This window comes from Peromyscus eremicus, chromosome 12 (genome assembly GCF_949786415.1).
Source record: "Peromyscus eremicus chromosome 12, PerEre_H2_v1, whole genome shotgun sequence".
Taxonomy (NCBI): domain Eukaryota; kingdom Metazoa; phylum Chordata; class Mammalia; order Rodentia; family Cricetidae; genus Peromyscus; species Peromyscus eremicus.
The window spans coordinates 50,635,825-50,647,985 of record NC_081428.1 but is presented as its reverse complement, the minus strand read 5'-3'; the positions used below and the strand labels follow the sequence as shown (position 1 = coordinate 50,647,985).

At 40.7% G+C, this 12,161-nt stretch overlaps 1 protein-coding gene across 6 annotated transcripts in view; it reads right to left on the bottom strand.

Moving 5' to 3' along the window:
* Atp6v1a (ATPase H+ transporting V1 subunit A) overlaps positions 1–12,103 on the bottom strand; it is a 53,541-nt gene extending 41,438 nt beyond the window's left edge. For 2 of the 6 annotated variants that reach the window (XM_059276914.1, XM_059276920.1), the window contains exon 1: positions 11,297–11,605. The gene's annotated coding sequence lies outside the window, so the exon portion shown is untranslated. Of the gene's footprint in view, positions 1–8,330; positions 8,369–11,282; positions 11,606–11,778 lie in introns of those variants that run through there. The other 4 variants (XM_059276915.1, XM_059276916.1, XM_059276917.1 and 1 more) reach the window with 4 other exon arrangements.
* Positions 12,104–12,161: the final 58 nt, after the last annotated feature.

Sequence of the window (12,161 nt, the reverse complement as noted above, 5' to 3'; positions counted from 1 at the left end):
AGAAAGACTTGGTCATTCATAGAGGTTTAATAAATGGTGTGGTCTGCTAAAGAATTAATGTGGCAAGTGTTTAGTTTTCAAAATTGCTATTATGTAGCACTTAATTAACCATTACTGTAATTTTAAGTCTGTGAAACAAATCAAGGTGTGGTAGCACACTTCTTTAATTCTTGAATTAGGAAAATGAGGCAGGAGGAGCTCAAGTTTAACGCTAGTCTGGGCTATATAGTGAGATCCCATCTCAAAACTAAAAAGCAGAGCAGTGAGATGGCTCAGAGGGTAAGGGCTTCTGCCCCCAAACCTGATAACCTGAGTTCAATCCCTGGCATTGACACGGTGGGAGGAGAAAACTGACTCCCTTGAGTTGTTCTCTAACATCCATATGCTCGCTGGGACATGCATACACCCACCATCCACGGGCATGTGTAACACACACACACACACACACACACACACACACGCACGCACGCACGCACGCACACACGCACACACGCACGCACGCACACACGCACACGCATGCACACGCACACACAGAGTAATTTTAAAAATGTAAAGGGAAACCAAACAGCAAAACTAAGCTGGTCAATCAATATCTGTCTTTACTGCTGGACTGTAACTGCCAGGAAGCAGCCGAGCTGCTCATACAGGACACAAACATCGAGCATTATTTAGTTACAGTCTTGACTGGGCATGAGTGAAACAGGAACTCCTATTCACTGAGTGAAAACTGATATTCCCTAGAAATGGACTGAATATAGCTTGGCCCAATGCCCAATGCCCAATGCCCAAGATTTTAAAATCAGCACTTCCCTGAGGCCAAAGCTCAAGCCAAATATTATCACAGAATGAACTTCTGAAATAAAAGTACTATTAAACATCTTAAAATATTAGGAACGTCCCTCTTATTAAGTATATTAACTTATTAAAAATTTAAATGTTATTATATTTTTATTAGTAATTTTAGTGGTTTAAACTATTAGCCAGAACACAAATAATTTTATAATAAATGCACAGAGTCTAAAGTCTAATATTTGGGCTTGTATTATTTAAAAATTTACACTCAATTCAAAAAGGCTATGTACACATAGATGAAAAAACGAACTTTTGACAAAAGTATAAATTCAGTAGAGAGCCTCCATCTCTTCAACAAGTGGCAGTAGACTAAAAGGATATGTATAGACAACAAGTCACCGCCAGAATCCTTCAATCCGTCCCTGCACTAGATACTAATCAATCGAAGCTGGGGATGGAGGTGCACGCCTTTAATCCCAGTACTTGGGAGGTAGAGGCAGGAGGATGCCTGTGAGTTTAAGGCCAGCCTGGTCTACAGAGGGAGTTCCAGGACAGCCAGGATGACAGAGAAACCCTTTTTCAAAAAACCAAAATAATATCTTGGATGAGGACTTAGGAAGATCCTCCCCTATTCTCAATGAGGCTGAAGGTTCTGTGTTAAGACCCAGGCTATGTTCTAATACTTTGGATATAATGTTGGTATAGTTAGTTCAGTGGTTCTATAAGGTGGAGACGGAGTGAGAACTACTTCTTGTTGTTTTGTGCTGCTCTTACTTAAGGCAGTCTTGACTGTAACCTTTACCCACAGCCTAATTATCTCTATTTCTGGCTCTTTCTTCAACCCTTCATATTCCCAGTACAATGTCTTGGGAAGGATGAGATCATGTTTAAAACAAACACAAACACACATCAATGAACAATAGTAGGTTGTTCTGTAAATGTACATTCAATCCCTTAGGTGTACTGGCTGAGACCTGAGCAGATTCCTAGCTTCAAATTTCTGCTCTGCATGGTGGTGCACACCTTTAATCCCAGCACTCAGGCGGCAGAGGCAGGCCAGCCTGGTCTATGAAGTGAGTTCCAGACCAGGCAGAGCAACACAGAGAAACCCTGTCTTGGAAAAAAAACAAACTACCCACAACAAACATCACCCCTCCCCCCAAAAAAGAAGAGAGAGTTTCTGCTTTGGATCACATCAAATACTTTGGTGTCAATCAGCCTACCTGCCTCTTAGACTCTTTTTTTTTTTTTTCTCGAGACAGGGTTTCTCTGTGTAGCTTTGCGCCTTTCCTGGGACTCACTTGGTAGTCCAGGCTGGCCTCGAACTCACCGAGATTCGCCTGGCTCTGCCTCCCGAGTGCTGGGATTAAAGGCAGGCGTGCGCCACCACCGCCCGGCTTGCCTCTTAGACTCTTAAAACGTGTTACATTTAAAAAAATTTATGGAGTTTGTAATTAATGTGAATGAAGTCCCTCACTGGCTCAGTGTATTACCTAAAGCTGGTACTGTGAATGGAGTCCCTCATTGGCTCAGTGTATTACCTAAAGCTGGTACTGTGAATGGAGTCCCTCACTGGCTCAGTGTATTACCTAAAGCTGGTACTCAAGGGCTGCTCAAACACAAGCTATCATGCTCAGCTATTTACTGAACTGAACTGAAATGTCTTACGTAATTCTTTTGACACATAAAATCAGCACCTTTCAGTTATTTATTAAGAACTATAGTTTTTTACTCTTTGGGTAATATAAATTCCAATTTAAAATAGTGAAACTCTAATAGAAATCAAATAAGAAACATTTTAAGTTGTAACCAGAATACTTAATGTTATTTAAAAGTCATAAGCCCAAATGTCTTTTTTTTAATTATACTGGTTCTATATGAATGAATGTGTGCTATCACAATGGTAGATCACACATAGTTCAGGAAAGTCAAAATCATTCAGCAATCCAGTCTTCTCAATACTCAAGCTAAATGGCAGATTCAAGCAAGTCACCGGACAGAGTTGAACTTCTGTGCATCCCTAAATTGGAGAGCAACATTGTGATACCTATGATGCAGCTACTCCATTTCTAGGAATTTACTGCATACGCACAAAATGTCTTAATATTTATTATACCACTTTCGTACACAAAGATTGGGATGTCCATTAATGTGGAGACTAGGGGCCAGCGAGATGACTCAGGCCTTGTAAACCTAGTGACCTGGGGGTGATTCCCAGATTCTACAGAAATGTGGAAGGAAAGAACTCCATAAAGTTGTCCTGACTTCCACAAACCACCCTCCATCTCTCTCTCCCTCTCAGTCTCTCTGTCTCTCACACACACACACACACACACACGCACGCACGCACGCACGCACGCACACACACAGACACACAAACACACGAACACTTTGTAAAAAATTTAAAGACTAAATAACTTGTATGCTTACTATCATTAAAACAGTAATATCTGGGAAGATACTTCTGAGTTCAAATCCCGAGTTCTACCACTTACCAGCTTTAGTTATATTATTGAATATTTGACCATCACATGCATAATTTTCCTCATCTGGTAAATGGAGATAAAAATAAGCATCACCTTAGAAGGTTGCTGGGAGGCTTCCATGAGTCATTACAATTAAAGTATTAAGAAAAAGGCCTTGCCACTTGTGGTGGCACATGCTGGTAGGATCTGCTGAAGAGGCGGAGGTAGACAGATCCAAAAAGGGCCTGGACCAGGAACAATCTCCCAGCAATGTTCCATATGACAGTGATGATTCATCAGAGTAATTAAATACTCAACCAGCATTTAAAAGGGAGCTTTACTGGATCAGTGTGAAAAGTCTCCAGGATAACACTGTTAAGTGAAAAAAGGGAGGCTCAGAATACTATTCAAAGGTACTACCATTTATGGACCAATACATGGGGGTAGAAGACAACAGAAATGTCGTAATATGTGATTTTCATCATGCTTATACACGTATTACCCATTTAATTTAATTCGGGTTTTTGTACAGTTTATGATACAGACCACACACACACACACACACACACACACACACACACACACACACACACACACTAAAAAGCAGCATGAGATATAAGACAAACTCAACTCTAAACCATCTGCCATTTCCTATAACGGTTTTAAACAATGTATCAACTTTTAATTCTTAGAAGAAAATTGAAATCAAGCTGTGTGCAGTGGCATGCATCTTTAAATCCAGATTTGGGAGGTTGATACAACAGGGACTCAAGTCTGAGGTTAGCTTGGATTACACATCTATACTGTCTAAACATAGAATAAATCAGCAAATAAAATCGAGTATTAATTAACTGCAAACAGTTTAAACTTTGCTTTTTAAAGATTTAAATTTTTCTTTTTATTTATGTGTCTGTATGGGAGAATTTGCATGTGTATGGCAGGGCTGGTGAAGGGCAGAAGAGGGTCAGAGTCCCTGACCTGGAGTTATAGGCAGTCATAAACCACCCAACACCGGTGCTGGGAACTGAACACAGGTCTCTGCAGAAGCAGTACACACTCTAACCACTGATGCAGGCTTCTGACCAAATCTCCCAAACTTTGCTTTATTTGAAGTTTTCTTAAAGACAAAGTTAAAATCACCTGGTGGTGGTGGTGGTGCATGTTTTTAGACCCAGCATTTGGGAGGCAGAGGCAGGCAGCTCCCAGTGAGTTCAAGGCCAGCCTGGTCCACAGAGTTCCAGGACAGCCAGGACTGTTACATACAGAAACCCTGTCTTGAAAAACCAGGAGGAAAAAAAAAAAAGTTAATCTTGAATCTGGTGGACTACAAGTCCTTACAGTGATTATGTCACATGATTAAGTCAGGTGACAGAGACTACACTTGTGCGATATGCTCTACATTTCCACGGCATAAAACACTTTGGAACATTTAATACCAACACCAAAAGAACATGTCAATTTGACCCTTATCTGCTAATAGCTATCTTTTTTGGGGTACATTTATGTGATAATTTCTTATTAGGTGTCCAATGGTTACCACAAGTAAAATTAAGAATTTATGGAGTTACAAGGATAATTTATTCACTTCCTTCTCCAATACCTAAGACAAAAATAACTTCAAGTAACTGCCATGTCTAGTCACCTCAGAAATTATTTTTCATCTTCTTAATTTTTCTTTAGCCTACCTGGCCTTTTGTTTCTTTTTAAAAATGTAAATAGCTTTGTGTTTCACTACTTACAGAAACACTGTGCTGATTGTCAAAAGTGGAAACAACATAATGGAATGTTTATCTAGCCATTCTGAGGCAACCACTAAATGTGATTATCATCCTTTTCCATAATTCACTGTACATACAGACAGACATGTGCAAACATGTATGCATATCTTCTTGTGGATACTCTCTACCTCTGTGCCCTCTCTTTTTCTACTTATTTCCTCCTTTCTAGTGTTGACAAGACACACAAAACAATAATGTCTCACATATTGTTTTATAAAAATAGAATCTTTTATTATATACATTTCCCTATATTTTGCTTTTATTACTTAAGGTACATGTTGGAAATCCTCTCAGGATATATTTAGAAATCCTTCCAAGTTACTAGGAGAGATTCAACTCCTACTACTAAATGACTTCACAACATTTCAGAATATGACTGTGCTATAATTTGCATAATACTTCTACTACTAGGTGCTCCTCTATTCCCAGGATTTTGACACTGTCAACAATGTAGCAATCAACATCCATACAAACATGTTCTTGTTTGCTTACTGGTGATTTTATTTTCAAGGAAAAGATTTCATGGAGACTAATGGGAGAATAGATGTATTTTTAATACCAACTAATACAGTTTGCTTACTAAACAAAACAAAACCAACAAAGAACAATTAATTTTTCTACTAGCACTTATGAGACAGTCTTTCCCCATACTTCCCTACTAGTATGTATTAAATGCTAGTTTACCATTTAATTTTTACTAGTCAGAGACATAATATTTCTCTGTTAATGTATCAATTACTAGTAAATTAGTTTTCATGTTAGTTAAATGTTAAGCTTTTTCTTCTGTGAACTTCTGGCCATATGCTTCGCTATATATGGTCTTATCAGGTGGACTTTTTAAAATTTGTAAGATTTTACTACTTCATCTGTTGTATGTATTTCAAGTGTTTTCTTTCAATCATTTGTTTCCATTTCTGCTACAAAATTATTTCTATGTAGTTTCATATGTCTATTTTTTTCCTTTCATAACGTGGAGGTATTCCTGCTGGGTTTATAATATTTAAAATACCTTATTTACATTTAAGTCTTTAGACAAATTGAATCAGTTATGTTTACCATAAAAATGTGCCTCCCCTCCACACTTAAATACCACTTTGTCATGATAGAAATTTCCTTAGACATCAGGATTTACACACAAAACAAACATACACACACAAACACAAATTTATGTATATACTTGAGACAGAATCTCATGCACTCCAAATTGACCTTGACATCAGCTGAGGATGACCTTGAATTACTGATCTTGCTCCCATTTCCTGATTATAGGCATGTGCCACCATGCCCACTTTATATGGTGCTGGAAATCAAACCAGGGCTTTGTGCATGTTATGCAACCACTCAGCCCTTTACTTCTATTTCTTAAAAAAGAAAATGTCTGTACTTACATATCTAAGCCTAGGAGAGAGTAAATATACAACTAAACAAACAACTTTGTTATTTGAGTAAGTCAAAGCATTTTCATATAAGATATTCACGCAATTTTAAGATGAAAGAATTATTTCAATGTTTAAATTTAGATCAAACTAAAAAAAAAAATAATTTAGCTGGACCTAGTAGCACAGGCCTGTTAATGTCACCTACTTGGGAGGATGAGATAGGAATCTAACAAGTTCAAGGTTTCCCTATGTATGGAGCATATTCAAGGTCAGTCTGGACAACTTACTGGAACCCTGTCTTCAAGATAAAAAGCGAGATCAGGTGTCACATGTGATGGTGTGTACCTTTAATTCCAGCAAAGGCAGGTGGATCTCTGAGTTCAAGGCCAGCCTGGTCTGCAGAGCAAGTCCCAGGACAGTCAGGGCTGTTACACAAAAAAATCCTGTATCAAAACACACTCCCCACCCACCACAAGAAAAAGAAATAAGAAAAGAATGAAACTTAAAACTGTTCAGAAATTAAATGCAAAGCATTCTTATTGATCACATATTATTTATCAACACACAAAAATGCATGAACATACACTTACTACATACCAGTTACTCTACAGTGAACTGACATTAAAGTAAATATTCAATTATCTCTTAGTAAACTACTTTCCTTAAAGTAATGAGTATTTTTTATCACGATTAAAGAAAAATATAATCTTGCAAAAGCTATATTTCAACTATTATTTTTATTTACTGATGCTTTCCGTTGCAAAACCACTAATCCTTGTGATTTTCTAAAGAATTAAAAAATTCTTACTCGGGATCATCTCCATACTGTTCCTTGTAAAACAGCCTAAGTAACAGCACAGCTAGTCTCAAAAAATAAAGCTACAAATCTTTTTTTGGCTCTATTTTTTTATGATAGACTCATTTCAAATTCTAGCCCATTCACTGTAACACAAACCTTTCGTGCAAAAACGGGCATCAGTCACTTTTGTTGGACATCTCAAGTCTCCCTAGAAGTTCAGCATATACAATGGAAGCATATGTCAGTATAATTAGTAGAATATTTGCTGGTGTGATGGCATATGCCTGCAATGCCGGCACTTAGGAGGTAGACAGGAGGATGACCATGTTCAAGGCTAGCCTTGGCCTCTGTTTAAAAAAAAAGTTTACAAAGTGTGTACTAAACACTGTATATACTCACGATCTACTTTAATAATACCCATGGGCTGGATTTAAACATAAGGAAACTTTAAGTGCCCAAGGTCAAGACAGCTAATAACAGGGAAGGCTAAAACCTAATCCCAGGTCTCTGTAATTGGGCAATCTACTCAGGTAAAATTTGAATCGTATTGCTTTACACTCACATACCATCTAGTTTTAAAACTACTTTCAAACAGATTATGTAAGGTTATCTCATTCAACTCGCAACACCCTTGGGAGGAAAGTGTCCCAGTACAGAACCCTGAAACTTCCAGCATCAGCTGCACTCAAAAGGGCGTATGACCAAGACAGAGAAGCTGAATGAAGATCCTGTAACTGTAGTGTTAATCCACTTGTAGTGTATGTAGAACCAATTTTCCCATTTAGTACAACTATCTCTGCCCGCTCCTATTGAAAGAGAACCATAGGCCTTATCACTAAACACAACACACTGTGGAGGTAAGTTTGTATTAATAAAGTCCATACAAGGCTATCTCTATTCTATCCAGTATTTGGAAACTTGCATTAAAGCTTAATACTGAGTATACAACCTCGGAAGGAACTCTGATCTGTGAGAAGTAAAGTGGTTTAATTTCCTTCTTAATCTCAAGATACTCATTCAGTAAACAACCTATCAGGGACCTCAGCATTGTGTTTGCTTGGACAGGGCCTCACCCACTTCAGCATCCTTGTGGAGAAGACACAATAGAGACACTGACCTTTAACTGCAGGGTGGTTTCCAGTTTACCAAGGAATACCCCAGATAATGGGAATAATCTGTAGGTAAAGATAAAGGAATAGAAAACACTGTGCAGTACCCCAAGGGACTGACGGGCTACGTTGGCCCAAGGGAAGGAATACTTTTTCACTGGTGATGATACTCTACAAAGACAGTGAAACTAAGAAACACCTCAAAGTGGAAAAACAAAGATGTCTGGGCCCCAACCCTTACATGTTACTTAATGGAGGACTTAGGCCCTAAATACATTTCTGCATATAAATCTCCCCCTCTCACTTTTGAAATGTGGTCTCACTGTTCTAGCTGGCCTAGAACTCTCTTTATAGACCAGGCTGGCCTTCAACTCAGAGATCTGCCAGGCTCAGCCTCCCAGTGCTGGGATTAAAGGCATGCACCACCACACCCTGATACACATGGAAATCTCATAAACTATACAGTATCAGAAATGCCTTCCAATGTCAAATCATCATTTATAATGTCAAACTTTTTTCACATTTATTCTCCATTGCTATTTAGTCACCCATTCCTGCTGCAAATCTTCCAGATTTCATCAAGTTACTGCTTCCACGAGTTCCCTAAAATTGGAGCAATTAATTGTGAAGTAAAACTGCAGACTCATCCAACCTCTTTCGTATGAACTTCGCCTCCTCTAGTACCCAGTGCTTTTAGACTGGTTTTCTCTAGTCCATTTTGGTGCACCTGCACAGAACTGGTTTGGACTTCCAAAGCACTTAGGAATTCTGTTTATTAGGTGGAATGTCACATGGGCAGGAAAGCAACACCATTTTTCCCCCCTCTCCTCAAGAGATCAGGGAACCTCACATCGGAGAAAAATAAAGGCTAAAATGGTATTTCGGGATGCAGCTCAGTCACTCAAGTGCTTGCTTAGCAAGCATGAGAATCCCGAGTTTGGCTTCCCAGCATCCACGTGAAAGTCAAGTGTGTTGCTGCTTCTTTAAGTTCAGTTCTCACGGGTAAATGGAGCTAGGATGATGCCTGGGGCTTGCTGGCCAGCTAGGCTTGCTGAATCAGTGACTGAACCTACCTTAAAAAAAAAAAAGGGTGGGGGTTGGGGGTGGGGAAGAACAGAGGAAGACACCTCTGGCCTCTACGAGCATGCACACACAAGCAAATAAAAAAAAAAAAGGCAACAAGTGAATGGTTGAACCAACTGTGGTGCCGTCCGTACCACAGAATAATCATTAGCAATGAAAAGGAATGAACTATGTAAGAATCTGTATTTATACTTGTTATATAAACATATCAATAGCTATTGTCTAGTATAGATCACATAATGGTAAAATTGTAAATACACATACAAAAACCAGTATGATTTTCCTGGGCAGTGCAAAATCATCTCGGTAATATTTTTAGGAAGAAGTATCAAATAGGCCAGTTTTTCTATTTTGCTAAATTGCTATCATTGTGTTTCAGCTTTTAGTTCTCGTTAACAAAATAAGATCATGTAATCTCAGAAAATTTGGGAGGGGAAAAATTCAGTGTGCCCAATCACTGTAAGATAATCATTCCATCTTTTCCCTAATTTTTTTTTCTTTCTAGTACTGAGGATTGGACCCAGACCCTCAAACACGAATGGAGGTAAGAACCTTATTCCCAGTCCTCAGCAGACTCTTCAATTACATTGCTTAGAACTAAGATTTAACTAAAAATCTGATTTCATATAAGAAAATGTATAAGCTCAGCTATAAAAGTCAAATGTGTAATTTTGTTAGGCCTTCCAATTTGAAACAAGGAATTTTCTAAGTTTACAGAACAAATAAAAAGAGTTTAGCCCCAAACGGAAAAAACGGTCCTTTCCTAAAGCTCACTGTTTGAGGTCAAAACATTGGCTACCACAGTGCATATAAAATGGAGAACAAATGGTTGGGCAACCCTAGGCAAAATAATTCCTGTATTTTCACAATATATTATACACTTAAATTTTTTTTAACAAATGCAAAAGCTAATTAAAAACACAATCGTTACTTCACAAATTTAAACTGGCCAAGGAATTGACTGGGAGGGGCAATTATGTAGGACTTAAAGGAAAAATGTCCAAAAAGGGAATGATGCCACAGGCAGAAAACAAAGAAGTCAGTGAATAGAGTTAATCTTCTGCTTTTAAATTATGGCCTCATGAATTTGGATTAATTACGTTTTCAGCTTGATCGGTTTCTGAAGAATGACTTCCCTTTCGGGAAAACCTCGTCACTTTCCCATAAGATAACCTAGGTCTCCAGCCCAATCAGGCAACACCATCTTTCATCGCCTTCCCATTCAACTGAGACTGTCGCATTACCAAACACCCTGTTCTGAAGATAGTACAACCGCCTGCTCCCCGAGAAGAAAAATCTATAAGCCCCGCTCTTACCCTTCCAGTCTCATCCGGAGCAAGCGAACATTTACTGAACCTCTCCGTAAGGATGTCGGATAAAAACCCTTAGAATCCCCGAGAATGCACATTCGTAGGGAAGCCCTTCAGTGACTCTGCAGTGAGGGCCGTGGAGCAGAAACATTCCCTCCCAAGCCTGTCTCACCGGAGACGCCTCTGCCTCCAGGGGGTTTTCCTATCTTCCTGCTCATCCGGGCGAAAGCCTTTGCCAGGGAAGGCGCTTTGGGGAATGGGACCCGGAGGTGGTTGCAGACCCCGAGCAATGGCTAAATCAATCCTACCACCTGAAGCCCCAAAGTCTCCAAATAGGGAACCATCATGGCCGTACTCGCTCTCAACCCAGGCAGAGGTGGGCATCATAATCCCTCGTCAGTGGACTACGGGGACGGGCCAGGGGTCCAGGAGATCCAGAGAAAAGAGCTCCTAGTCAGTGCAGGATGACAAGGAGACAGGAGCCCCAAGCACCGCAGGCCGCGGTCCACACTCCCCAGTCCCTATCTTCTCTCACCCCGTCAATCGTCCCCACCAGCCGCCAGTTACCTGTCGCACCTCACCTGCCGCGGCGCCAAGTGCAGAATCAGTACCTAGACGGGACCCAGAGGCTCTGTCACTGAGGGAGGGGAAGTCTTCAGCTGCAAGGGGCGGGGCCGTCCTAGCTAGTCATGTGACCTCAAGCTCCACCCTGCTTCTCCCCCAGGCACGCCGCATCTGGCAGGCTGGACTCTTTCGCGGATCGCTCGGATGTTAATTGTCCCGCGGTTAGTGAACGGGTTACTCCCTTTTCCACTATGACCGAGTTATAAATTACAGTACAGAAAACGAGGATGGCAAGGGTTAAAGTGCATTGCTAAGGAAGTGACGTTAAGTCACGCTCTAGGGGCCGGAAGTGGCGAGGGAGTCCCGCCTCTCTTAAGTCCCGAGTTAAAATCCTGGCTGGAAGGCTTAAGCCTATCACGTGATTTAAAAAAAAAAAAAAAAAACCAAAAACGTGGTTTGACTGCTGGAGGGTAGCCAAGTTATCGGGGCCCATCGTTACCTTTTGATTTTAAAACACATTTACTGCAGGTCTGCACAGACTTTCTGAGATCGGGAAGAAGCCGCTCTATAACACCCTATTAGGCGACAAGAGCGTTTGAAGGTCACACTGGAGACCTAGAAAGAAAGAAAGTGGTGGGGGAGGGCGGGAAAGACTGATCTTGCAGGTTGGAGAAGACAGGGGAGGCTGGAAAGATCCGGATTTTACCGCCGGAGCCTACCGAGCAAGCTCGGCGGGAGTGTCGCAAAGGGTGGGAGGAGGAGCCAGCCCACCGTCGGCCCCGCCCCGGGGAGAGGGGGAAGTCCTGGAAGGGGAGGCGAGGGGGCGGGGAAAGGGCGCGCGGCACGGAGCACTGCGGCTGCGCGCGACGCGGCGGCCGCGCC